This window comes from Rattus norvegicus, chromosome 2 (genome assembly GCF_021556685.1).
Source record: "Rattus norvegicus strain SHRSP/BbbUtx chromosome 2, alternate assembly SHRSP_T2T, whole genome shotgun sequence".
Lineage (NCBI taxonomy): Eukaryota > Metazoa > Chordata > Mammalia > Rodentia > Muridae > Rattus > Rattus norvegicus.
The window spans coordinates 4068560-4093580 of record NC_141535.1 but is presented as its reverse complement, the minus strand read 5'-3'; the positions used below and the strand labels follow the sequence as shown (position 1 = coordinate 4093580).

The 25021-nt window shown below is 35.1% G+C and overlaps 1 pseudogene; it reads right to left on the bottom strand.

The window, feature by feature from the left end:
- Positions 1–22604: 22604 nt before the first annotated feature.
- Atp5pf-ps1 (ATP synthase peripheral stalk subunit F6, pseudogene 1) lies at positions 22605–22928 on the bottom strand (annotated as a pseudogene).
- Positions 22929–25021: the final 2093 nt, after the last annotated feature.

Genomic DNA, 25021 nt, shown 5'->3' with positions numbered 1-25021 from the left:
AAGTACCTCGGTGAATTCGGTTGGTTCCCAATAGGCCGAAGTTGTACTAAGTGGACTGTTTGGGGTATAGAAAAATTTTCACGAATGGACTCAAAAATTCTAGGCAAATTCACTGAGATCCCAATGGGACAATCCTGGTTGAGTGTGCTTTTCAAGATATAGCAACATTTTAACGAACGTAATCTAAGTATCTTGGTGAATTCAGTAGGTTCCCAATAGGATTCGCATGTAATAAGGGTACTATTCAAGATACAGCAACATTTTAACGAACTGAAACACTGTTTCTTTGTGTTTTCAGGTAGTTCCCATTAGCAGGCTCTAGTAATATGTGTACTTTTAACGAATAATCAAAATTTCGTGTGCCGAATCTCAGTAACTTGATGAATTGGGTTATTTCCCAATAGGCCGCAATAGTAATTAGTTGACTGTTCGGGATATAGAAAAATTTTCATGAATGGAATCAAAATTTCCAGGCGAATTCAGTGAGTTCCCAATGGGACATGCTTGGAGGAGTGTGCTTTTCCAGTTATAGCAATATTGTAACAAACGGAATGTAAGAATAATGGTGAATTCAGTGGGTTCCCAATAAGATTCGCCTGTATTAAGGGTACTATTCAAGATACAGCAATATTTTAACGAACTGAAACACAGTTTCTTTGTGAATTCAGATAGTTCCCATTAGCAGGCTCTAGTAATACGTGTACTTTAAAGATTTATCAAAATTTTATGGGATGAATGTAAATAACTTGGTGAATACGGTAAGTTAACAATAGGCCGCAATAGTAATAAGTGGACTGTTCAGGATATAGAAAAATTTTCACGAATGGAATCAAAATTTCTAGGCGAATCCAGTGAGTTCGCTATGGGACATGCTTCGATGAGTGTGCATTTCAAGATATAGCAACAATTTAACGAACGGAATCTAAGTATCATGGTGAATTCAGTAGGTTCCCAATAGGATTCGCATGTAATAAGGGTACTATTCAAGATACAGCAACATTTTAACGAACTGAAACACTGTTTCTTTGTGTTTTCAGGTAGTTCCCATTAGCAGGCTCTAGTAATATGTGTACTTTTAACGAATAATCAAAATTTCGTGTGCCGAATCTCAGTAACTTGATGAATTTCGTTAGTTCCCAATAGGCCGCAATAGTAATTAGTTGACTGTTCGGGATATAGAAAAATTTTCACGAACGAATCAAAATTTCGAGGCGAATCAGTGAGTTCCCAATGGGACATGCTTGGAGGAGTTTGCTTTTCCAGATATAGCAACATTTTAACAAACGGAATGTAAGAATAATGGTGAATTCAGTAGGTTCCCACTAATATTCGCCTGTATTAAGGGTACTATAAAAGATACAGCAATATTTTAACGACCTGAAACACTGTTTTTTTTGTGAATTCAGGTAGTTCCCATTAGCAGGCTCTAGGAATATGTGTACTTTTAAGATTTATCAAAATTTCATGTGCCGAATGTTACTATCTTGGTGAATACGGTAAGTTCCCAATAGGCCGCAATAGTAATAAATGGACTGTTCAGGATATAGAAAAATTTTCCCGAATGAAATCAAAATTTCTAGGCGAATTCAGTGAGTTCGCAATGGGACATGCTTTGATGAGTGTGCGTTTCAAGATACAGCAACATTTTAACGAACGAAATCTAAGTATCATGGTGAATTCATTAGGTTCCCAATAGGATTCCCATGTAATAAGGGTACTATTCAAGATACAGCAACATTTTAATGAGTTGAAACACTATTTCTTTGTGAATTCAATTAGTTTCCATTAGTCGGCTCTAGTAATATGTGTACTTTTAAAGATTTATCAAAATTTCCTTTGCCGAGCTAAGTACCTTGGTGAATTGGTTTAGTTCCCATTAGGCCGCAATAGTAATAAGTGGACAGTTCGGAATATAGAAAATTTTCACGAACGAATCAAAATTTCGAGGCGAATCAGTGAGTTCCCAATGGGACATTCTTGGAGGAGTGATTTTTCCAGATATAGCAACATTTTATCAAACGGAATGTAAGAATGATGGTGAATTCAGTAGGTTCCCAATAAGATTCGCATGTATTAAGGGGACTATTCAAGATACAGCAATATTTTAACGACCTGAAACACTGTTTTTTTGTGAATTCAGGTAGTTCCCATTAGCAGGCTCTAGTAATACGTGTACTTTTAAGATTTATCAAAATTTCATGTGCCGAATGTTACTATCTTGGTGAATACGGTAAGTTCCCAATAGGCCTCAATAGTAATAAATGGACTGTTCAGGATATAGAAAAATTTTCACGAATGAAATCAAAATTTCTAGGCGAATTCAGTGAGTTCCCAATGGGACATGCTTGGATGAGTGTGCGTTTCAAGATATAGCAACATTTTAACGAACGAAATCTAAGTATCATGGTGAATTCAGTAGGTTCCCAATAGGATTCCCATGTAATAAGGGTACTATTCAAGATACAGCTCTTTTTAACGAGTTGAAACACTATTTCTTTGTGAATTCAATTAGTTCCCTTTAGAAGGCTCTAGTAATATGTGTACTTTTAAAGATTTATCAAAATTTCCTTTGCCGAGCTAAGTACCTTGGTGAATTGGTTTAGTTCCCATTAGGCCGCAATAGTAATAAGTGGACAGTTCGGAATATAGAAAAATTTTCACGAACGAATCAAAATTTCGTGGCGAATCAGTGAGTTCCCAATGGGACATTCTTGGAGGAGTGATTTTTCCAGATATAGCAATATTTTATCAAACGGAATGTAAGAATGATGGTGAATTCAGTAGGTTCCCAATAAGATTCGCATGTATTAAGGGTACTATTCAAGATACAGCAATATTTTAACGAACAGAAACACTGTTTTTTTGTGAATTCAGGTAGTTCCCATTAGCAGGCTCTAGTAATACGTGTACTTTTAAGATTTATCAAAATTTCATGTGCCAAATGTCACTAACTTGGCGAATATGGTAAGTACCCATTAGGCCGCAATAGTAATAAGTGGACTTTTCGGGACATAGAAAAATTTTCACGAATGTAATCAAAATTTCCAGGTGAATTCAGTGAATTCCCAATGGGAGATGCTGGGAGGTGTGTGCTTTTCTAGATATAGCAATATTTTATAAAACGGAATGTAAGAATATTGGTGTATTCAGTAGGTTCCCAATAAGATTCGCAGGTAATAATGGTAATATTCAAGATACAGTAATATTTTAACGAACTGAAACACTGTTTCTTTGTGAATTCAGGTAGTTCCCATTAGCAGGCTCTAGTAATATGTGTACTTTTAAAGATTAACAAAATTTCGTTTGTTGATCCTTTAACTTGGTAAATTCGGTTAGTTCCCAGTAGGCCTCAATAGTAATAAGTGAACTGTTCGGGATATAGAAAAATTTTCAAGAATGGACTCAAAAATTCTAGGCGAATTCAGGAGATCCCAATGGGACAATCTTGGATGAAGGTGCTTTTCAAGATATAGCAACATTTTAACGAACGGAATCTAAGTATCATGGTGAATTCAGTAGGTTCCCAATAAGATTCACATGTAATAAGGGTATTATTCAAGATACAGCAACATTTTATCGAACTGAAACACTGTTTCTTTATGAATTCAGTTAGTTCCTAATTAGCAGGCTCTAGTAATATGTGTACTTTCAAAGATTTATCAAATTTCGTGTGCCGTATCTAAGGAACATGGTGAATTCTGTTAGTTCCCAATAGGTCGCAATAGTAATAAGTGGACAGTTCGGGTTATAGAAAAATTTTCACGAATGGAATCAAAATTTCCAGGCAAATTCAGTGTGTTCGCAATGGGACATGCTTGGAGGAGTGTGCTTATCCAGATATAGCAATATTTTAACAAACGGAATGTAAGAATAATGTTGAATTCAGTAGTTTCCCAATAACATTCGCATGTATTAAGGGTACAATTCAAGATACAGCAATATTTTAACGAACTGAAACACTGTTTTTTTGTGATTTCAGGTAGTTCCCATTAGCAGGCTGTAGTAATACGTGTACCTTTAAAGATTTACCAAAATTTCATGTGCTGAATGTAACTATCTTGGTAAATAGTTAGTTCCCAATAGGCCGCAATAGTAATAAGTGGACGGTTCAGGATATCGAAAAATTTTCACGAATGGAATCAAAATTTCTAGGCGAATTAAGTGAGTTCGCTATGGGACTTGCTTGGATGAGTGTTCGTTTCAAGATATAGCAACATTTTACGAACGGAATCTAAGTATCATGGTGAATTCAGTAGGTTCCCAATAGGATTCGCATGTAATAAGGGTCCTATTCAAGATACAGCAAGATTTTAACGAACTGCAACACTGTTTCAATGTGAACTCATGTAGTTCCCATTAGCAGGCTCCAGGAATATGTGTACTTTTAAAGATTTATCCAAATTTCGTGTGTCGAATTTAAGTTACTTGGTGAATTCGGTTAGTTCCAAATAGGCCGCAGTATTAATAAGTGGACTGTTCGGGATATAAAAAATTTTCACGAATGGACTCAAAAATTCTAGGCGAATTCATGAGATCCCAATGGGACAATCTTGGATGTGTGTGCTTTTCAAGATGTAGCAACATTTTAACGAACGGAATCTAAGTATCAGGGTGAAATCAGTAGGTTCCCTTTAGTATTCGTAGGTAATAAGGATACTATTCAAGATACAGAAACATTTTAACTAACTTAAACACTGTTTCTTTGTTAATTCCGGTAGTTCCCATTAGCAGGCTCTAGTAATATGTGTACTTTTAAAGACTTATAAAAATTTCCTGTGCCGAGTCTCAGTATCTTGGTGAATTGGGTTAGTTCCCAATAAGCCGCAATAGTAATAAGTGGACACTACGGGATATAGAAAAATTTTCACCAATGAATCAATACTTCGAGGCGTATTCAGAGAGTTAGCAATGGGACATGCTTGGAGGAGTGTGCTTTTGAAGATATAGCAATATTTTAACAAACGGAATGTAAGAATAATGGTGAATTCAGTAGGTTCCCAATAAGATTCGCCTGTATTAAGGGTACTATTCAAGAAACAGCACTATCTTAACGACCTGAAACACTGCTTTTTTTTTTTTTTAATTCAGGTAGTTCCCATTAGCAGGCTCTAGTAATACGTATACTTTTAAGATTTATCAAAATTTCATGTGCCGAATGTAACTAACTTGGTTAATGCGGTAAGTTCCCAATAGGCTGCAATATTAATAAGTGGACTGTTCAGGATATAGAAAAATTTTCACGAATGCAATCAAAATTTCTAGGCGAATGCAGTGAGTTCACAAAGGGACATGCTTGGATGAGTGTGCGTTTCAAGATATAACAATATTTTAACGAACGGAATCTAAGTATCATGGTGAATTCAGTAGGTTCCCAATAGGATTCGCATGTAATAAGGGTTCTAATAATGATAAAGCAACATTTTAACGAACTGAAACACTGTTTCTTTGTTAATTCAGGTAGTTCCCTTTAGAAGGCTCTAGTAATATGTGTACTTTTAGTTCCCAATAGGCCTAGTAGTAATAAGTGGACTTTTCGGGATATAGAAAAATTTTCACGATTGGAATTAAAATTTCTAGGGTAATTGAGTGAGTTCCAAATGGGACATGCTTGCAGGAATGTGATTTTGAAGATATAGCAATATTTTAACAAACGGAATGTAAGAATAATGGTAAATTCAGTAGATTCCCAATAAGATTCGCATGTATTAAGGGTACTATTCAAGATACAGCAATATTTTAACGAACAAAACACTGTTTTTTTGTGAATTCAGGTAGTTCTCATTAGCAGGCTCTAGTAATACGTGTACTTTTAAGATTTATCAAAATTTCATGTGCCGAATAAACTAACTTCTTGAATACGGTAAGTTCCCAATAGGCTGCAATAGTAATAAGTGGACTGTTCAGGATATAGAAAAATTTTCACGAATGGAATCAAAATTTCTAGGCGAATTCAGTGAATTCGCAATGGGACATGCTTGGATGAGTGTGCGTTTCAAGATATAGCAACCTTTTAACGAACGGAATCTAAATATTATGGTGAATTCAGTTGGTTCCCTATAGGATTCCCATGTAATAAGGGTACTTTTCAAGATACAGCAACATTTTAACGAGTTGAAACACAGTTTCTTTGTGAATTCAAGTAGTTTCCATTAGTCGCTTCTAGTAATATGTGTACTTTTAAAGATTTATTAAAATTTCGTGTGCTGAATCTAAGTAACTTGGTGAAGTTGGGTAGTTCCCAAAAGGCCGCATTAGTAATAAGTGGACTTTTCGGGATATAGCAAAATTTTCACCTATGGAATCAAAATTTCCAGAAGAATTCAGTGAGTTCCAAATGGGACATGCTTGGAATAATGTGCTTTTGAAGATATAGCAATATTTTAACAAACGGAATGTTAGAATAATTGTGAATTCAGTAGGTTCCCAATAAGATTCACCTGTATTAAGGGTACTATTTAAGATACAGCAATATTTTAACGACCTGAAACACTGTATTTTTGTGAATTCGTGTAGTTCCCATTACCAGGCTCTAGTAATACCGGTACTTTTAAAGAATTGCCAAAATTTCATGTGCTGAATGTAACTAACTTGGTGAATACGGTTAGTTCCCAATAGGCTGCAATAGTAATAAGTGGACTGTTCAGGATATCGAAAATTTTTCACGAATGGAATCAAAATTTCTAGGCGAATTCAGTGAGTTCGCTATTAGACTTGCTTGGATAAGTGTGAGTTTCCAGATATAGGAACATTTTACGAACGGAATCTAAGTATCATGGTGAATTCCGTTGGTTCCCAATAGGATTCGCATGTAATAGGGTGTTATTCAAGATACAGCAAGATTTTAACGAACTGAAACACTGTTTCAATGGGAACTCATGTAGTTCCCATTAGCAGACTCTAGGAATATGTGTACTTTTAAAGATTTATCAAAATTTCGTGTGTCGAAATTAAGTTACTTGGTGAATTCGGTTAGTTCCAAATAGAGCGCAGTAGTAATAAGTGGACTTTTTGGGATATAGAAAAATTTTCACGAAATGACTCAAAAATTCTAGGCGAATTCATGAGATCCCAATGGGACAATCTTGGATGAGTGTGCTTTTCAAGCTATAGCGACATTTGAACGAACGGAATCTAAGTATCATGGTGAAATCAGTAGGTTCCCAATAGGATTCGTAGGTAATAAGGGTACTATTCAAGATACAGAAATATTTTAACTAACTGAAACACTGTTTCTTTGAAAATTCCGGTAGTTCCCATTAACAGACTCTAGTAATATGTGTACTTTTAAAGATTTATCAAATTTTCCTGTGCAGAGTCTAAGTAACTTGGTGAATTGGGTTAGTTCCCAATAGGCCGCAATACTGATAAGTGGACTCTTCGGGATATAGAAAAATTTTCACGAATTGAATCAATATTTCGAGGCGAATTCAGAGAGTGAGCAATGGGACATGCTTGGAGGAGTGTGCTTTTGAAGATATAGCAATATTTTAACAAACGGAATGTAAGAAGAATGGTGAATTCAGTTGGTTCCCAATAGAATTCCTATGTAATAAGGGTACTATTCAAGATACAGTAATATTTTAACGAGTTGAAACACTGTTTCTTTGTGAATTCAAGTAGTTTCCATTAGTCGGTTCTAGTAATATGTGTACTTTTAAAGATTTATTAAAATTTCGTGTGCCATATCTAAGTACCTTGGTGAATTCGGGTAGTTCCCAATAGGCCGCAATAGTAATAAGTGGACTTTTCGGTATATATGAAAAGTTTCACGAATGGAATCAAAATTTCCAGTGGAATTCAGTGATTTCCAAATGGGACATGCTTGGAGTAATGTGCTTTTGAAGATATAGCAATATTTTAACAAACGGAAAGTAAGAATAATTGTGAATTCAGTAGGTTTCCAATAAGATTCGCCTGTATTAAGGGTACTATTCAAGATACAGCAATATTTTAATGAACTGAAACACTGTTTCTTTGTGAATTCAGGTAGTTCCTATTAGCAGGCTCTAGTAATACGTGTACTTTTAAGATTTATCAAAATTACAGGTGCCGAATGTAACTAACTTGTTGAATACCGTAAGTTCCCAATAGGCCGCAATAGTGATAAGTGGTCTGTTCAGTATATAGAAAAATTTTCACGAATGGAATCAAAATTTCTTGGCGAATTCAGTGAGTTCCCTATGGGACATGCTTGGATGAGTGTGCGTTTCAAGATATAGTAAATTTTAACCAACGGAATCTAAGTATCATGGTGAATTCAGTAGGTTCCCAATAGGATTCGCATGTAATAATGGTACTAATAATGTTAAAGCAACATTTTAACGAACTGAAACACTGTTTCTTTGTTAATTCAGGTAGTTCCCTTTAGAAGGCTCTAGTAATATGTGTACCTTTAAAGATTTATCAAAACCTCATGTGTCGAATCTAAGTAATTAGGTGAATTCGGTTAGTTCCCAATAGGCCGCAGTAGTAATAAGTGGACTTTTCGGGATATAGAAAAATTTTCACGAATGGAATCAAAATTTCCAGGCTAATTCATTGAGTTCCAAATGGGACATGCTTGGAGCAATGTGCTTTTGAAGATATAGCAATATTTTAACAAACGGAAAGTAAGAATAATGGTGAATTCAGTAGGTTCCCAATAAGATTCGCCAGTATTAAGGGTACTGTTCAAGATACAGCAATATTTTGACGAACTGAAACACTGTTTTTTTGTGAATTCAGGTAGTTCCCATTAGCAGGCTCTAGTAATACGTGTACTTTTAAGATTTATCAAAATATCATGTGCCGAATGTAAATAACTTGGTGAGTATGGTAAGTTCCCAATAGGCCGCAATAGTAATAAGTGGACTGTTCAGGATATAAAAAAAATTTCACGAATGGAATCAAAATTTCTAGGCGAATTCAGTGATTTCGCAATGGGACATGCTTGGATGAGTGTGCGTTTCAATATAGCAACATTTTAACGAACGGAATCTAAGTATCATGGTGAATTCAATAGGTTCCCAATAGGATTTGCATGTAATAAGGGTTCTAATAATGATAAAGCAACATTTTAACGAACTTAAACACTGTTTCTTTGTTAAATCAGGTAGTTCCCTTTAGAAGGCTCTAGTAATATGTGTACTTTTAAAGATTTATCAAAATTTAGTGTGCCGAATCTAAGTAATTTCGTGAATTCGGTTAGTTCCCAATAGGCCGCAGTAGTAATAAGTGGACTTTTCGGGATATAGAAAAATTTTCACGAATGGAATCAAAATTTCCAGGCGAATTCAGTGATTTCCAAATGGGACGTGCTTGGAGAAATGTGCTTTTGAAGATATAGCAATATTTTAACAAACGGAATGTAAGAATAATTGTGAATTCAGTAGGTTCCCAATAAGATTCGCCAGTATTAAGGGTACTATTCAAGATTCAGCAATATTTTAACGAACTGAAACACTGTTTTTTTGTGAATTCAAGTAGTTTCAATTAGTCCGTTCTAGTCATATGTGTACTTTTAAAGATTTATTAAAATTTCGTGTGCCATATCTAGGAACCTTGGTGAATTCGGGTAGATCCCAATAGTCCGCAATAGTAATAAGTGGACTTTTCGGTATATATGAAAAGTTTCACGAATGGAATCAAAATTTCCAGGGGAATTCAGTGATTTCCAAATGAAACATGCTTGGAGTAATGTGCTTTTGAAGATATAGCAATATTTTAACAAACGGAAAGTAAGAATAATGGTGAACTCAGTTGTTCCCAATAAAATTTGCCTGTATTAAGGGTACTATTCAAGATACAGCAATATTTTAACGAACTGAAACACTGTTTCTTTGTGAATTCAGGTAGTTCCTATTAGCATGCTCTAGTAATACGTGTACTTTTAAGATTTATCAAAATTACATGTGCCGAATGTAACTAACTTGTTGAATACCGTAAGTTCCCAATAGGCCGCAATAGTAATAAGTGGTCGGTTCAGTATATAGAAAAATTTTCACGAATGGAATCAAAATTTCTTGGCGAATTCAGTGAGTTCCCTATGGGACATGCTTCGATGAGTGTGCGTTTCAAGATATAGTAACATTTTAACCAACGGAATCTAAGTATCATGGTGAATTCAGTAAGTTCCCAATAGGATTCGCATGTAATAAGGGTACCAATAATGTTAAAGCAACATTTTAACGAACTGAAACACTGTTTCTTTGTTAATTCAGGTAGTTCCCTTTAGAAGGCTCTAGTAATATGTTTACTTTTAAAGATTTATCAAAACCTCATGTGTCGAATCTAAGTAATTTGGTGAATTCGGTTATTTCCCAATAGGCCGCAGTAGTAATAAGTGGACTTTTCGGGATATAGAAAAATTTTCACGAATGGAATCAAAATTTCCAGGCTAATTCATTGAGTTCCAAATGGGACATGCTTGGAGCAATGTGCTTTTGAAGTTATAGCAATATTTTAACAAACGGAATGTAAGAATAATGATGAATTCAGTAGGTTCCCAATAAGATTCGCCAGTATTAAGGGTACTGTTCAAGATACAGCAATATTTTAACGAACTGAAACACTGTCTTTTTGTGAATTTAGGTAGTTCCCATTAACAGGCTGTAGTAATACGTGTACTTTTCAGATTTATCAAAATATCATATGCCGAATGTAACTAACTTGGTGAATACGGTAAGTTCCCAATAGGCCGCAATAGTAATAAGTGGACTGTTCAGGATCTAGAAAAATTTTCACGAATGGAATCAAAATTTCTAGGCGAATTTAGTGATTTCGCAATGGGACATGCTTGGATGAGTGGGCGATTCAAGATTTAGCAACATTTTAACGAACGAAATGTAAGAATAATGGTGAATTCAGTAGGTTCCCAATAGAATTCCCATGTAATAAGGGTACTATTCAAGATACAGCAATATTTTAACGACTTGCAACACTGTTTCTTTGTGAATTCAAGTAGTTTCCATTAGTCGGTTCTAGTAAAATGTGTACTTTTAAAGATTTTTAAAATGTCGTGTGCCGAATCGAAGTACCTTGGTCAATTCAAGTAGTTCCCAATAGGCCGCAATAGTAATAAGTGATCTGTTCAGTATATAAAAACATTTTCACGAATGGAATCAAAATTTCTAGGCGAATTCAGTGATTCACTTTGTTGACATGATTGGATGAGTGTGCGTTTCAGATATAGTAACAATTTAACCAACGGAAACTAAGTATCATGGTGAATTCAATAGGTTCCCAATAGGATTCGCATGTAATAAGGGTACTAATAATGTTAAAGCAACATTTTAACGAACTGAAACACTGTTTCTTTGTTAATTCAGGTAGTTCCCTTTAGAAGGCTCTAGTAATATGTTTACTTTTAAAGATTTATCAAAACTTCATGTGCCGAATCTAAGTAATTTGGTGAATTCAGTTAGTTCCCAATAGGCCGCAGTAGTAATAAGTGGACTTTTCGGGATATAGAAAAATTTTCACGAATGCAATCAAAATTTCCAGGCTAATTCATTGGGTTCCAAATGGGACATGCTTGGAGCAATGTGCTTTTGAAGATATAGCAATATTTTAACAAACGGAAAGTAAGAATAATGGTGAATTCAGTAGGTTCCCAATAAGATTCGCCAGTATTAAGGGTACTGTTCAAGATACAGCAATATTTTAACGAACTGACACACTGTTTTTCTGTGAATTCAGTTAGTTCCCTTTAGAAGGCTCTAGTACTATGTGTACTTTTAAAGATTTATCAAAATTTCGTGTGCCGAATCTAAGTAACTTGGTGAATTCGGTTATTTCCCAATAGGCTGCAGTAGTAATAAGTGGACTTTTCGGGATATAGAAAAATTTTCACGAATTGAATAAAATTTCCAGCCTAATTCATTGAGTTCCAAATGGGACATGCTTGGAGCAATGTGCTTTTGAAGATATAGCAATATTGTAACAAACGGAATGTAAGAATAATGGTGAATTGAGTAGGTTCCCAATAAGAGTCGTCAGTATTAAGGGTACTATTCAAGATACAGCAATATTTTAACAAACTGAAACACTGTCTTTTTGTGAATTCAGGTAGTTCCCATTAGCAGGCTCTAGTAATACGTGTACTTTTCAGATTTATCAAAATATCATGTGCCAAATGTAACTAACTTGGTGAATACGGTAAGTTCCCAATAGGCAGCAATAGTAATAAGTGGATGTTCAGGATATAGAAAAAATTTCACGAATGGAATCAAAATTTCTAGGCGAATTCAGTGATTTCGCAATGGGACATGCTTGGATGAGTGGGCGTTTCAAGATATAGCAACATTTTAACGAACGGAATGTAAGAATAATGGTGAATTCAGTAGGTTCCCAATAGAATTCCCATGTAATAAGGGTACTATTGAAGATACAGCAATATTTTAACGACTTGAAACACTGTTTCTTTGTGAATTCAAGTAGGTTCCATTAGTCGGTTCTAGTAATATGTGTACTTTTAAAGATTTATTAAAATGTCGTGTGCCGATTCGAAGTACCTTGGTCATTTCAGGTAGTTCCCAATAGGCCGCAATAGTAATAAGTGGTCTGTTCAGTATATAGACACATTTTCACGAATGGAATCAAAATTTCTAGGCGAATTCAGTGAGTTCGCTTTGTTGACATGCTTGGATGAGTGTGCGTTTCAAGATATAGTAACAATTTAACCAACGGAATCTAAGTATCATGGTGAATTCAATAGGTTCCCAATCGGATTCTCATGTAATAAGTGTACTAATAATGTTAAAGCAACATTTTTAACGAACTATAACACTGTTTCTTTGTTAATTCAGGTAGTTCCCTTTAGAAGGCTCTAGTAATATGTGTACTTTTAAAGATTTATCAAAACTTCATGTGCCGAATCTAAGGAATTTGGTGATTTCGGTTAGTCCCCAATAGGCCGCAGTAGTAATAAGTGGACTTTTCGGGATATAGAAAAATTTTCACGAATGGAATAAAATTTCCAGGCTAATTCATTGAGTTCCAAATGGGACATGCTTGGAGTAATGTGCTTTTGAAGATATAGCAATATTTTAACAAATGGAATATAAGAATAATGGTGAATTCAGTAGGTTCCCAATAAGATTCGCTAGTATTAAGGGTACTATTCAAGATACAGCAATATTTTAATGAACTGAAACACTGTTTCTTTGTGAATTCAGGTAGTTCCTATTAGCAGGCTCTAATAATACGTGTACTTTTAAGATTTATCAAAATTACATGTGCCGAATGTAACTAACTTGTTGAATACCGTAAGTTCCCAATAGCCCGCAATAGTAATAAGTGGTCTGTTCAGTATATAGAAAAATTTCCACGAATGGAATCGAAATTTCTAGGCGAATTCAGTGATTTCGCAATGGGACATGCTTGGATGAGTGTGCGTTTCAAGTTATAGCAACATTTTAACGAACGAAATCTAAATATCATGGTGAATTCATTAGGTTCCCAATAGGATTCACATGTAATAAGGGTTCTAATAATGATAAAGCAACATTTTTACGAACTGAAACACTATTTCTTTGTTAATTCAGGTAGTTCCCTTTAGAAGGCTCTAGTACTATGTGTACTTTTAAAGATTTATCAAAATTTCGTGTGCCGAATCTAAGTAACTTGGTGAATTCGGTTATTTCCCAATAGGCCGCAGTAGTAATAAGTGGACTTTTCGGGATATAGAAAAATTTTCATGAATGGAATCAAAATTTCCAGGCTAATTCATTGAGTTCCAAATGGGACATGCTTGGAGCAATGTGCTTTTGAAGATATAGCAATATTTTAACAAACGGAATGTAAGAATAATGGTGAATTCAGTAGGTTCCCAATAAGATTCGCCAGTATTAAGGGTACTCTTCAAGATTCAGCAATATTTTAACGAACTGAAACACTGTCTTTTTGTGAATTCAGGTAGTTCCCATTCGCAGGCTCTAGTAATACGTGTACTTTTCAGATTTATCAAAATATCATGTGCCGAACGTAACTAACTTGGTGAATACGGTAAGTTCCCAATAGGCCGCAATAGTAATAAGTGGACTGTTCAAGATATTGAAAAATTTTCACGAATGGAATCAAAATTTCTAGGCGTATTCAGTGATTTCGCAATGGGACATGCTTGGATGAGTGTGCGTTTCAACATATAGCAACATTTTAACGAACGGAATGTAAGAATAATGGTGAATTCAGTAGGTTCCCAATAGAATTCCCATGTAATAAGGGTACTATTCAAGATACAGCAATATTTTAACGACTTGAAACACTGTTTCTTTGTGAATTCAAGTAGTTTCCATTAGTCGGTTCTAGTAATATGTGTACTTTTAAAGATTTATTAAAATGCCGTGTGCCGAATCAAAGTACCTTGGTCAATTCAGGTAGTTCCCAATAGGCCGCAATAGTAATAAGTGGTCTGTTCAGTATATAGACACATTTTCACGAATGGAATCAAAATTTCTAGGCGAATTCAGTGAGTTCGCTTTGTTGACATGCTTGGATGAGTGTGCGTTTCAAGATATAGTAACAACTTAACCAACGGAATCTAAGTATCATGTTTAATTCAGTAGGTTCCCAATAGGATTCGCATGTAATAAGGGTACTAATAATGTTAAAGCAACATTTTAACGAACCGAAACACTGTTTCTTTGTTAATTCAGGTAGTTCCCTTTAGGAGGCTCTAGTAATATGTGTACTTTTAAAGATTTATCAAAACTTCATGTGCCGAATCTAAGTAACTTGGTGAATTCGGTTATTTCCCAATAGGCCGCAGTAGTAATAAGTGGACTTTGCGGGATATAGAAAAATTTTCACGAATGGAATCAAAATTTCCAGGCTAATTCATTGAGTTCCAAATGGACATGCTTGGAGCAATGTGCTTTTGAAGATATAGCAATATTGTAACAAACGGAATGTAAGAATAATGGTGAATTCAGTAGGTTCCCAATCAGATTCTCCAGTATTAAGGGTACTATTCAAGATACAGCAATATTTTAACGAACTGAAACACTGTCATTTTGTGAATTCAGGTAGTTCCCATTAGCAGGCTCTAGTAATACGTGTACTTTTCAGATTTATCAAAATATCATGTGCCGAATATAACTAACTTGGTGAATACGGTAAGTTCCCAAATGGCCGCAATAGTAATAAGTGGACTGTTCAGGATATAGAAAAATTTTCACGAATGGAATCAAAATTTCTAGGCGAATTCAGTGATTTCGCAATGGGACATGCTTGGATGAGTGTGCGTTTCCAGATATAGCAACATTTTAACGAACGGAATGTAAGAATAATGGTGAATTCAGTAGGTTCCCAATAAGATTTGCGTGTATTAAGGGTACTATTCAAGATACAGCAATATTTTGACGAACTGAAACACTGTTTTTTTGTGAATTCAGGTAGTTCCCATTAGCAGGCTCTAGTACTACGAGTACTTTTAAGATTTATCAAAATTTCATGTGCCGAATGTAACTAACTTGGTGAATATGGTAAGTTCCCAAACGGCCGCAATAGTAATAAGTGGACTGTTCAGGATATAGAAAAATTTTCACGAATGGAATCAAAATTTCTAGGCGAATTCAGTGAGTTCGCAATATGTCATGCTTGGATGAGTGTGCGTTTCAAGATATAGCAACATTTTGCGAACGGAATCTAAGTATCATGTTTAATTCAGTAGGTTCCCAATAGGATTCGCATGTAATAAGTGTACTAATAATGTTAAAGCAACATTTTAACGAACTGAAACAATGTTTCTTTGTTAATTCAGGTAGTTCCCTTTAGAAGGCTCTAGTAACATGTGTACTTTTAAAGATTTATCAAAATATCCTGTGCCGAATCTAAGTCACTTGGTGAATTTGGTTAGTTCCCAATAGGCCGCAGTAATAATAAGTGGACTTTTCGGGATATAGAAAAATTTTCACGAATGGAATCAAAATTTCCAGGCTAATTCAGTGAGTTCCAAATGTGACATTGCTTGGAGGAATGTGCTTTTGAAGATATAGCAATATTTTAACAAACGGAATGTGAGAATAATGGTGAATTCAGTAGGTTCCCTATAAGATTCGCTAGTATTAAGGGTACTATTCAAGATACAGCAATATTTTGACGAACTGAAACACTGTTTTTTTGTGAATTCAGGTAGTTCCCATTAGCAGGCTCTAGTACTACGAATACTTTTAAGAATAATCAAAATTTCATGGGCCGAATGTAACTAACTTGGTGAATACGGTAAGTTCCCAATAGGCCGCAATAGAAATAAGTGGACTGTTCAGGATATAGAAAAATTTTCACGAATGGAATCAAAATTTCTAGGCGAATTCAGTGAGTTCACAGTGGGACATGCTTGGATGAGTGTGCGTTTCAAGATATAGCAACATTTTACGAACGGAATCTAAGTATCATGTTGAATTCAGTAGGTTCCCAATAGGATTCGTATCTAATAAGGGTACTAATAATGTTAAAGCAACATTTTAACAAACTGAAACACTGTTTCTTTGTTAATTCAGGTAGTTCCCTTTAGAAGGCTCTAGTAATATGTGTACTTTTAAAGATTTATCAAAATTTCCTGTCCCGAATCTAAGTCACTTGGTCAATTTGGTTAGTTCCCAATAGGCCGCAGTAATAATAAGTCGACTTTTCGGGATATAGAAAAATTTTCACGAATGGAATCAAAATTTCCAGGCTAATTCAGTGAGTTCCAAATTTGACATGCTTGGAGGAATGTGCTTTTGAAGATAAAGCAATATTTTAACAAACGGAATGTGAGAATAATGGTGAATTCAGTAGGTTCCCAATAAAATTCGCCAGTATTAAGGGTACTATTCAAGATACAGCAATATTTTAACGAACTGAAACACCGTTTTTTTTGTGAATTCAGGTAGTTCCCATTAGCAGGCTCTAGTAATATGTGTACTTTTAAGATTTATCAAAATATTATGTACCGAATGTTACTAACTTGGTGAATATGGTAAGTTCCCAATAGGCCGCAGTGGTAATAAGTGGACTGTTCAGGATATAGAAAAATTTTCACGAATGGAATCAAAATATCTAGGCGAATTCAGTGAGTTCGTAATGGGACATGCTTGGATGAGTGTGCGTTTCGAGATATAGCAACATTTTAACGAACGGAATGTAAGAATAATGGTGAATTCAGTAGGTTCCCAATAGAATTCCCATGTAATAAGGGTACTATTCAAGATACAGCAATATTTTAACGACTTGAAACACTGTTTCTTTGTGAATTCAAGTAGTTTCCATTAGTCGGTTCTAGTAATATGTGTACTTTTAAAGATTTATTAAAATGTCGTGTGCCGAATCGAAGTACCTTGGTCAATTCAGGTAGTTCCCAATAGGCCGCAATAGTAATAAGTGGACTTTTTGGTATATATCAAAATTTTCACCAATGGAATCAAAATTTCCAGGCGAAATCAGTGAGTTCCAAATGGACATGCTTGGAGGAATGTGCTTTTGAAGATATAGCAATATTTTAAGAAACGGAATGTAAGAATAATTGTGAATTCAGTAGTTCCCAATAAGATTCGCCTGTATTAAGGGTACTACTCAAGGTACAGCAATATTTTAACGAACTAAAACACTGTTTTTTTGTGAATTCAGGTAGTTCCCATTAGCAGGCTCTAGTAATACGTGTACTTTTAAGAATTATCAAAATTTCATGTGCCGAATGTAACTAACTTGGTGAATACGGTAAGTTCCCAATAGGCCGCAATACTAATAAGTGGACTGTTCTGGATATAGAAAATTTTTCACGAATGGAATCAAAATTTCTATGCGAATTCAGTGAATTCGCAATGGGACATGCTTGGATGAGTGTGCGTTTCAAGATATAGCAACATTTTAACGAACGGAATCTAATTATCATTGTGAATTCAGTCGGTTCCCCAATAGGATTCCCATGTAATAAGGGTACTATTCAAGATACAGCAACATTTTAACGAACTGAAGCACTGTGTCTTTGAGAATTCAATTAGTTTCCATTAATCAGCTCTAGTAATATGTGTACTTTTAAAGATTTATCAAAATTTCCTGTGCTGAGTCTAAGTACCTTGGTGAATTGGGTTAGTTCCCATTAGGCCGCAATAGTCGTAAGTCGACTATTGGGGTATAGAAACACTTTCACGAGTGGAATCAAAATTTCTAGGCGAATTGAGTGAGTTCCCAATGGGACATGCTTGGATGAGTGTGTGTTTCAAGTTATAGCAACAATTTAACAAACGGAATCTAAGTATTATGGTGAATTCAATAGATTCCCAATAGGATTCGCACGTAATAAGGATGCTATTCAAGATACAGCAACATTTTAACGAACTTAAACACTGTTTCATTGTGAACTCAGGTAGTTCCCAATAACAGGCTCTAGTAATACGTGTACTTTTAAAGATTTATCAATATTTCCTGTGCCGAGTCTAAGTAATTTGGTGAATTGGGTTAGTTCCCAATAGGCAGCAAAAATAATAAGTGGACTGTTAGGGATATAGAAAAATTTTCACGAACGGAATCAAAATTTCCAGGCGAATTCAGTGAGTTCGCAATGGGACATGCTTGGAGGAGTGTGCTTTTCCAGATATAGCAATATTTTAACAAACGGAACGTAAGACTGACCTTCTCAACATATAAGGCAGCCCCAATTAATTTTTTTTTATAAGAGTTGACCTGGTAACGGTGTCTGTTCACAGCAGTCAAACCCTAACATAGAAGTTGATGACAAGGACTGAGTTATTGCTATGATAGGCTGGACCATGTTTTCATTTGGAGAAATTATGATTTTGGGACATTGGATTTATAAAGTTGTGGAAACAGTGAAGTTAAGCTTAATGGGTCATTCTAGTAGAAATATGGAAGACTTTGTTACTGAGATTGCTTTGGCTTGTGCAGATCATGTCTAGGAGTTCTCAGTGGAAAAGAATGTTAATATGTGGCCGAGAGAATGTTTTAGTGGTATTTTGGTCAGGAATGTGACTATATTTTTTCCTTGTCTGAGGAATATACCTGAGGCTTAAGAAAGTTTACTGATTGCATTGCAAAAGAAAGTTTTGAAAGACCCCAGGAAAGGCATAGAATTTGCTCTCTGCTTTAGTATTTATTTATTTATTTATTTATTTATTTATTTATTTATTTACTTACTTACTTACTTTTTGATTTATTGATTTATATATTTAAATTTTTGGATTTTTAAAATTTACATTTCAAAAGTTATTTCCTTTCCTTGTTTCCCTTACATAACACCCCATCCCATTTGATCTTCCACTTCTATGAGGGTCTTCCCCATCCCTAACCCAGCCATACCTCCCTGACATTCCTCTACACTAAGGTCCAGCCTTTTAAGGACAAAAGAATTATCCCATTCATGCCCAATAAAGTCATCCTCTGCTGCATAAACGGCTGGAGCTGTGGGTCTGTCCATGTATATTCTTTGGGTAGTGGTTCAGCCCCTGGTAGCTCCCGTTGCTTCCTATTGTTCTTATGGGATTGCAAGCCCCTTTAGCTCCTTCAAACCTTTCTCTAACTTATGCATTGGGAACACTATTCTCAGTTCAAAGGATGGTTGCTAGAATTGCCTCTGTATTTGTCCTGCTCTGTCTGAGCCTCTCCAGAAACAGCTGTATCAGGCTGCTTTCAGCATTCACATCTTGGCTTCATCAATATTGTCTATGTTTGGTAGCTGTATATATATATATATATATATATATATATATATATATATATATATATATATATATATATATATATATATGCTGGATGCCCAGGTGGAACAGGCTCTAAATGGTCATTCCTTCAGTCTCTGCTCTAAATATTGTTTCCATATATTCTCTTATGATTAATTTTATTCATTTATTTAAGGACTGAAGCATCTGCACTTTGATCATCCTTCTTCTTGACCTTCATGTAGTCTATGGATTGTATCTTGGGTAATTAGAGCATTTGGGCTAATACCCACTTATCAGTGAATGCATACCATTTGTGTCTTTCTGTGATTCAGTTACGTATTCCAGATGATATTTCTAGTTCCACCCATTTGCTTGTAAGTTTCATGAAGTCATTGTTTTTGATACCTGTATAGTACACCATTGTGTAGAAGTATCACATTTTCTGTATCCATTCCTCTGTTGAAAGGCATCTGGGTATTTTCCAGCTTCTGACTATTATAAATATATCTGCTATGAACATATTTGAGCATGTGTCCTTGTTATAGTTGAAGCATCATTTGGGTATATGCACAAAAGTGGTATAGGTGGGTCATTTGGCAGTACTATATCCAATTTTTTGAGGAATCTCCAGAGCGACTTCCAGAGTGGTTTTACTAGCTTGAAATCCCACCAACAATTAAGGAGTGTTCTTCTTTCTCCACATCCTCACCAGCACCTGTTTATATATGAGTTTTTGATCTTAGCCATTCCGACTGGTGTAAGGTCAAATCTAATGGTTGTTTTCATTTGCATTTTCCTGATGACTAAGAATGTTGAATAGTTGTTTAGACATTCAATGTTCTTCAGATGAGTATTCCTTCTTTAGCTCTGTACCACATTTTTATATAGGGTTATTTGACCTCTGGAATCTATCTCCTTGAGTTCTTTGTGTATTTGGGATATTAGACCTCTATCAGATGTAGGATAGGTAAAGATCTTTTCCCATCAATTGGGTGTAATTTTGTCCTATTGACAGTGTCCTTTGCATTACAGAAGCTTTGCAATTTTATAAAGTCCAAATTGTCCATTCTTGAAGAGCATAAACCTTTGGTGTTTTGTTCAGGAAATTTTTCAGAGTGCCCACGTATTCGAGGCTCTTCCCCACATTTTCTTCTATTAGTTTGAGTGTATCTGGTTTTATATGCAGGTCCTAGATCCCCTTGGATTTAAGCCTTTTACATAGCCATAAGAATAGAATGATTTACATTTTTCTACATGCTGATCTCCAATTAAACCAGCAAAAATTATTAAAAATGCTATCTTTTTTCCCCCACTGGATGGTTTTAATTCACTGCCAAATATTGAGTGACCATAGGGGTGGGTTCATTCCTGGGTCTTTAATTCTATTCTATTGATCTATCTCCTTTTCTTTTTACCAGGACCATACGGTTTTTATCACTTTTGCTCTGTAATACAGCTTGAGGTCTAGGATGGTGATTCCTCCACAAGTTCTTTTATTGTTGAGGATAGTTTTCGATGTCCAGATGAATTTGCAAATTTCTCTTTCTAACTCTATGAATATTAGAGTTGGAATTATGATGGGGATTGCATGGAATCTCTAGATGGCTTTTGGCATGATGGCCATTTTTATTATATTTATCCTGCCAATCCATAAGCATGGTAGTTCCTTCCATCTTCTGAGATCTTCGTTAATTTCTTTCTTCAGAGACTTGAAGTTCTTGTCACACAGATCTTTCCCTTGATTGGTTAGAGTTACATCAAGGTATTTTGTATTATTTTTGATTATTATGATTGGTGTCATTTCCCTAATTTCTTTCACTGACTGTTTATACTTTGAGAAGGCTACTGATTTGTTTTTCTTAATTTTCTACCCAGCCGCTTTGCTGAAGTTTTTTATCAGGCTTCCTATTTATCTGGTGGAATCATTGGGGTCAATTAAATATACTATCATATCATCTCCTAATGGTTATATATTGACTTCCTCCTTTCCAATTTGTGTCAGTTTGACCTCAATTTGCTGTCTGATTGCTCTGACTAGGACTTTGAGTACTATATTGAATAAGTAGGGAGAGAGTGTGCAGTCTCGTCTATTCCCTGATTGTAGTGGGATTGCTTCAAGTTTCTCTCCATTTACCTTGATATTAGCTACTGGTTTGCTGTATATTGCTTTTACTATGTTTTGATTTGGATGTTGAATTCCTAATCTTTCCACGACTTTTATCATAAAGTGGTGTTGAATTTTGTCAAATGCTTTCTCAGAATCTAATGAAATAATTATCTTTATTTTTTCCTTTGATTTCATTTACATAGTGGATTATGTTTATGGATTTCTGTATATTAAACCATCCCTGCATCCCTGGGATGAAGCCAGCTTGATCATGATGGATGATTGTTTTGAATTCTTTTTGGGTTTGGTTTGCAAGAATTTTATTGCGTGTTTTTGCATCGATATTCATTACCGAAATTGGTTTGCAATTCTTGCTCTTTGTTGGGTCTTTAGGTGTTTTAGTTATAAACATAACTGTGGCTTCAGAAAATAAATTGTGTAGTGTTTCTTCTATTTCTTCTATTCTGGGGTATAGTTTGGACGGTATTGGTATAAGGTCTTTTATGGAGTTATGATAGAATACTGCACTGAACCCATTTTATCCTGGGTATTTTTCAGTTGAGAGACTTTTAGTAACTTCTTTTATTTCATTAGAAGTTATGGGAATGTTTAGATGGTTTATTTGATCCTGATTTAATTTGATATCAGGTATCTGTCTAGAATATTTTCCAGTTGATCCAGATTTTCCAGTTTTGTTGATTATTGGCTTTTGTAGTAGGATCTAATTCTTGTGTAAATTTTCTCAGATTCTGCTGTTATGTCTCCCTTTTCATTTTTTAACTGTAAAGTGAATGTTTATTTGAATATTTTAGGTTAGTTTACTACTAATTTATTAGAAATTGCAACATGGTATATGTTCCTCAAGACTGGGTTTTGTCAATGACTTCAAATTTTGGATCCTCAAAGTTGAAGGTAGGAAACTTATCCATCTCTCCTTTACCAACATTTGTTTAAGGTTAAAAAGCTCTCTGTCCAGATATTGGTGATACTCTGGGCCAGTATCAATAGATCCTCCAGATGTCTGTTGCTTTGTTTTGACCACTTTAATCTTGTCCACGAAGTTTCTGTGCAGGATCAAGTTCCTTATTAAACACCACAGCTGTAACACCAATGTTCCTCCTCAATTGCACAGAGACTGCTGACCAAAGGACAGAGGAGAGCCTGAAGATCCTCGAAATGATCATGGTTTAGTCTGTGGTACTTGCACTGAGTCCCAAGTTGTCAGAGTCACCACCGCCACTACTGTTCAACTCCTCCCTTTCATTTTGTTAATTTGAATACATTCTCTGTGCCCTCTGGTTAGTCTGGTTAAGGGTTAATCTGTCATGTTGATTTTGTCAAACAACCGGCTCCTAGTTTTGTTGTTAATTTTTTAGTTCTTTTTTGTTCTACTTGGTTGATTTCAGCCCTGAGTTTAAATATTTCCTAAATCAGTGCATTTGATTCTTTTTTTTTCTAGAGCTTTTATGGGTGCTGTCAAGTTGTTAATGTATGCTCTCTCTAGTTTCTTTTTGGAAGCACTCAGAGTTATTAGTTTTCCTCTTAGCATTACTTTCACTGTATCCCATAAGTTTGGGAATCTTGTACCTATATTTTCATTATATTCTAAAAAGTTCTTAATTTCCTTTCTCTTTTTATTTCTTCCTTTACAAAGTTATCATTGAGTAGAACATTGTTCAACTACCATGTGTATGTGGGCTTTCTGTGGTTTTTGTTGTTATTGAAGAGACAGCCTTTGTCTGTAGTAAGATGATATGATACATGGGATCATTTCCGTCTTCTTGTGTTTGTTTATGCCTGTTTTGTGACTGATTTCATGGTCAATTATGGAGAAGGTACCATGAGGTGCTGAGAAGAAACTATATTCTTTTGTTTTAGGACGAAGTGTGCTAAAAATATATGTTAAATCCATTTGGTGGAAAATTTGTTAGTTTCTCTATGTCTCTCTTTACTTTCTGCTTCCATGATCTGTCCATTGATGAGAGAAAGGGTGTTGAAATCTCATACTATTATTGTGTGGTGTGAAATGTGTGCTTGGTGCTTTAGTAATGTTCATTTTATAAATGTACATGTCCTTGCATTTGGAACAGAGGGATTCAGATTTGAGAGTACTTCTCAGTAGATTTTTCCTCTGATGAATATGAAATTCTTCCTCTTCTTTTTGAAAACTTTTAATGGAAAGTCAATTTTGTTTGATATTAGAATGGCTACCCCAACTTGTTTCTTAGGACCATTTGCTGAGAAAATTGTTTTCTAGTCTTTTACTCTGGGGTAGTGGCTGTCTTTGTCACTGAGGTGTGTTTTCCTTATGCAGCAAAACGCTGGGTCCTCTTTAAGTATCCAGTCTGTTAGTCTATTTCTCTCTATTGGGAAATTGAGTCCATTGATGTTAAGAGATAGTAAGGAAAAGTGATTGTTGTTTCCTGTTATTTTTGTTGTTTGAGGTGTATCTATGTTTGTGTCTCACTTCCTTTGGGCTTGATGCAAGAAAATAAATTTCTTTCTTTTCCCCGGTTGAAATTTCTCTCCTTCTGTTAGAGCTTTCTCTCTATTATTTTTTGTAGGGCTGAATTTCTGGAAAGTTATTGTGTAAACTTGTTTTTTTATGGAATATCTTGGTTTCCCCATGAATGTTAATTGAGAGGTTTGCTGGATACTGTAGCCTGGGCTTGCATTTGAGTTCTCTTAGAGTCTATATGACTTCTGCCCAGATTCAGTCTCTGGTGAGAAGTCTGGTTAATTATGATAAGTCTGCTTATATATGTTACTTAACCTTTTTCCTTTACTGCTTTTAATATTCTTTGTATTGTGCATTTGTTGTTTTGACTATTATGTGACAGGAGGAATTTCTTTTATGGCCCAATCTATTTGGAGTTCTGTAGGCTTCTTTTACGTTTGTGGGCTATCTCTTTCTTTAGGTTAGGGAAGTTTCCATCTATAATTTTGTTGAAGATATTTAGCAGCCTTTTAACTTGGTAGTCTTCACTCTCTTTTATACTTCTTATTCTTAGGTTTGATCTTCTCATTGTGTCCTTGATTTTCTGGATGATTTTAGTTAGGAGCTTTTTGCATTTCACTGTTTCTTTGGCAGTTGCGTCCATGTTTTCTCTGGTATCTTCTGCTCTCAGAATCTCTCTTCTATCTCTTATATTATGTGTGATTCTTACATGTATGACTCCTTATCTCTTTCTTAGGATTTCTATCTCCAGGGTTCTCTTCTTTTGTATTTGTTTATTGTTTATATATATATATATATATATATATATATATATATATA